Below are 4,669 nucleotides of genomic sequence, written 5' to 3'. Positions count from 1 at the left end.
ACCTCAAAAATCCGAATTCCGGGATAGAATTTATGTTAGATATGGATTGGAACCATCCAATATTCCATTCACATGTGCATGTGGTCAATTTTTTGACCTTACATACGCCTTTCACTGTGCAAAAGATGGATAAACCCACATGAAGCATGAAGAAATCAGATATAATTTTGCCAACCTCATGAGCGAGATTTGCAATGGTGTTGAAATCGAGCATAAACATCAGTCGATTGCAAGGCGAGAGCTTTGTAAACAATTTAAGCTCAACTGATGAGGACGCACGAAAAGATGTTAAAATGAACGGAATAGGGGCTCGAGGTTTAACCGAAGCATTTCTGATGTCAAAGTCTTCAACCCGCACGCTGAATCTTCACGAAGATTACTGGAAAAAGGCCTATAACAGGGAAAGCGATATCAATAAATATTTCTACGATATATCATTAAATTGACATACTTTACTCAAATTAAAGTTTTCAAAAAGCAGTTTTCGATATGAATATCAACAATGAGTTTTTCGACGTTGTAATAATGAATTTTCTATAACAAAACAAAAAATATTTTGATGTTTTTGATGTTTTTAATTCTTTCGTGTTTTGAATTTCGACTTTGGCAAGTATAAAAATTTGCAATTTTTCTCAAATATATTGTGTGTTTTTCGTATTAATGCTTTTTATCTGTGTCGGTGGCAAAAAATCAAGTTCATTTCTTTTCTGAGCAAAATATGGATTCTCGATCCTGAAAGTAAACATCGAAGAATATCGATACATGATAGTCATGATTTCGATCTTCGAGATTCATCTTCTCCGATATATCGAATTTTCTGATCAAGAATCACTAAAAACTCAAAATACCAATAGAGAGTTCTACAAGTCGAACAGATCAGCTTCTAGTCGCTCATTTTGAGCTGCACCCGTGGTGCTGCACCAGCAGAAACGCAGTCAATGCAGCGCATAGCTGAAATCTGTTTTAAAAAAATGCATGAAAAAAGTCGCTCATAAATAATAAAGTGTATAAGAGCTAAGATAAGCTCTCCGCTGCTCAGAAGTGCTATCCTTTGTATACGGGGGTGCAGATTACTGCGTAACACGCAATTCATAGACAATTCAGTTGGTGCTGGATTTTTCCGGGGTTTGAACATAAATGTATCGCAGTATAGGAGTGTAACTTGCTGTTGGTATCAAAAACCAACAGATACAGGGACTACACTGAACTATAGAAACTGCGCCCCAACTCAGTATAATTGAAGTGTTATCCAAGTCACGGTACACGGGGTTTTCAGGAGTAAATCTAGCTGGGAGCAATTTGATAAGGCTAAGGAAACTAATAGGAGGCAATGGCTGAAAATCAGTACCCTGAAAATTGGTCCGCAAAGGTGGCTTCAGAAGCCTTGTGCAAGATCATCGAGGGTAAGGGCAAGCCCCTGGACAGCGAGAGATGAGAGGTGTTTGTCAATTCAATCACCAAAGGATGTGAAGCCCTCAATTCTGTTGGTGCAATATAGAGGTAACCAGAGCCAATATTTTGCTAACATGTTACGAAAATTAACCAACGTTCAAGTGGTTTTCACCACAAGAAAATTAGAATCAAGTTTACCATCACTGAAGTCAGATTTTCTAATGACCTCAAGTCAAGAGTGGTTCATAAACTGTTATATAGTGGATGCACTTCCACCTTTGTCGGACAAACTGTTCGACATTTGACCACTAGAATTGGGGAACATAAGAAAGCAGACTCACCGGTAGGCCTGCACCTTCAGCAAAGCCAACTTGAGGGAAATAGCGCAGATCTTAGTTGGGAAATTATAGATAGGTCAAACAACCAAACAAAATTGCTAACATTAGAGGCAATACATATCAGGAAAGAGAAACTGGGCTTGACACGCGCGATGAGTTTAGGAGCAGGGAGTTAACACTGAAAATTTAGTCCAAAAATATCTTTGGTTTTTTATTTAAAACGTACATGTCTAAATCGAAATTATGACTCAGAAACTTCCAGACAAATTAATTTTGAAATGTTTAATTAGTTTAAGAGGTTAAAGGTATTTTAATCTTAATAGTAAATTAGAGGTCAACTGTGATTGGCTAATTTTTTAACATGATGGTTTAGAACCAAATTGTATGTGAATTATTGAAAATAAAATTTGTAAATTGATGTTTTATCGTCATTTAGATTAGGTTATTGTAAAAATCCTGACGATGCACATAGTTGCAAAAACGTTTGAAATTTACTTTTTAGCAAAAATTTCTTCAGTTAGTGCTATTATAGTGGAGGGACGGTTGAAGTAAACATCATTTCAGTAATATTTGTAAAGTTGTGATTGGTTGAATTTGTTAAGTTTTGAAATAATGATGTCTATGAAATTTTTTATGATCTTTGATCATTTTGAACAGATAGTTTAGAATTTTAAAACCTGAAGATGCTCAAAATTGTGCGAAAAGGTTTGTTTGAATTTACAATTTTAGTGCATTCTTTAATCACAACGCATTAAATGCTGACTTGATTTAATTCCTGCAATATTGTTTATTGATGTATTTATATAATGCTGGTATGGGCCCTATCCAGCTTGTGCACAACCATACTTAAACGGAATGGCCTCTTTTATAATTTTCTTTTTTTTTTCAATACTGCAATGAAGGCTTATATGTTTTTTTTTCAATCGCCCTGAAGTACCCTGACGTCTGAAGAATAAAGAATAAGAACTTAAGAGCCACTTCACCACAGGACAGATCAGAAGCGACCAGACGGTTTGACGCTTGTCCAACGGGCTGCTGGTAGGCATCTTCTGGGGAATCTAACGGTATAGCAGAATAAGCGCATGCTCGGATTGTAACCCTGGAACTGCGGCGGCCGATGCGGAAGTTCGCAAATTTGACTAATATAGAGCCAATTTTTCAGCTGATTTTATAGAGCAAGTATAAAGCCAATATTTATATGCCAGCAAATATAGCAACTTTTCAGCCGGAATGTATGTCCCATGTTCACTGAAAATAGACTCTGCCATGCCAAAATTGCTTAAAATAGGTAGCTGGTTTCAACTAATTATGTATAAACGTTACAAACGAGGTTTTTATCGGGCGCATACTTCTAAACGAGTACCACACGTCAACCTTCTGGTTACAGAAAAATTAAATATTTAATGAAATATATTGATATGATGTATTTTTGAAGCCGGTTGAGTCCTTCATTCGTTGACACATTTATGCAGCCGAAAATCGAATTTGAATCCAGTTTGGCATTTGTAGTAGAAATGTCGCAAATTGTATGCTAGGTTGAAGTCTACTCCATCTTGGTAGCCAGTAGGGGAGGGTATTATAGGGTGACTTCTACAAGTATCTTTGATTGCGTAAACGTCTTCAATTTCGGGCCTGAAACAATACAATGAGAAAGTTTTGCTGCTTGCCTTGCCATCATTAAGTACCTGCAACTCCTGTGATCACGCTTGCGATTAGCAAGCGTTATCACATCGGAATATAGACTTTTTGGGTTAACAAATTTTGGTATCTTTGTTCAATGTTTTCAAATTCTCCACCACACTTAATCTGGAGGTAACGAATACGCCTAGAATGGCAAAGGTCCTGGGTATGTATGAAAATAGACGGTTAGAATGGATATTCTTTCACTAAGGAGACTAAATTTTTTTAAATAAAATCAAGCAAAGTACATGAGTTAATTTTCTAATTGATCTGATCGAAAGTCGTTTTCTGATTCATAGAGCAAACCGAATTTCCCATACTTTTTTAAATTCAAATCTCTTGTTACGTACAGTTTACTTGAGTTCAAACAGGTTAATTTCTCATTACATTGGCGAGAGTATGTGTCTTGTAGTTGTGAGCAAGACTTTTTTCCTGTTAACAACTTTTATTACAAATCTGTAACTAATCGTAGTGTATTTGTACGAGCAAAGCTTTGCTGGCGAGCGTAGTGAATTTGTACGCAACATCTGTTTTTCCAACCTATTTCACAAATCAATTGCAAAATTGTTAATGAAAGAAATAAGCAATAATAAAGATAAAAACTATGGCAGACATATACAAAACAATCGATCTGTCGCATCTTTTTTAGAACTTTTGACCGTGCTTTGGAAATTTTTTGCTTTTCTTAAAAATTGCACAATCTAATCTGAGTTGAAAAGTTCAACTAAAAGAACTGTTTGCAATAATGGTTCCTTCAAAAGCGAGGGCTCCTTAATTTTTTGTAAGAGAGATGTTATCTTGGGAAAACTGATTATCTCGAATTTTTTAAAACTTTTTTTGTAGAGAAACAACTTAGGTTGTGGGCAAAGTCCAATTTTGAAATCACTTTGTTCGTGCCGCAATAGTATAGCAAATTAATTAAATATCAAAAAGACACCTACAGCGTTAGCTGGGTCCATAATTGTTTTTAGCAAGACGTTTGAAAATTTTGGTTCACCTAGTTTTTTTCAACATTTAAAAAAAATTTTTGACCGAAGTTTTTTTATATGTTTTGTTTCGCAAGGGTGCGAAGCTCCTTTTTGCCTGTTTTTTTTTGCCTCAGAAGTTTTTCGGTCTAAAGGGTTGCGGCTTATATTTTATTGGCTTACTAACCTAATTTTGGGTCGTTTGAGGGAACGATAATCTAGCTATTATATATTTAAATGCGGGCTTCACTATCTCGCCATGTTTAAGTTTTTCCAACGTATTATTTTTGCATG

The sequence above is a fragment of the Symsagittifera roscoffensis genome, chromosome 4 (genome assembly GCF_963678635.1).
Source record: "Symsagittifera roscoffensis chromosome 4, txSymRosc1.1, whole genome shotgun sequence".
Taxonomy (NCBI): Eukaryota; Metazoa; Xenacoelomorpha; order Acoela; family Convolutidae; genus Symsagittifera; species Symsagittifera roscoffensis.
Note: the sequence above shows the minus strand (reverse complement) of the source record.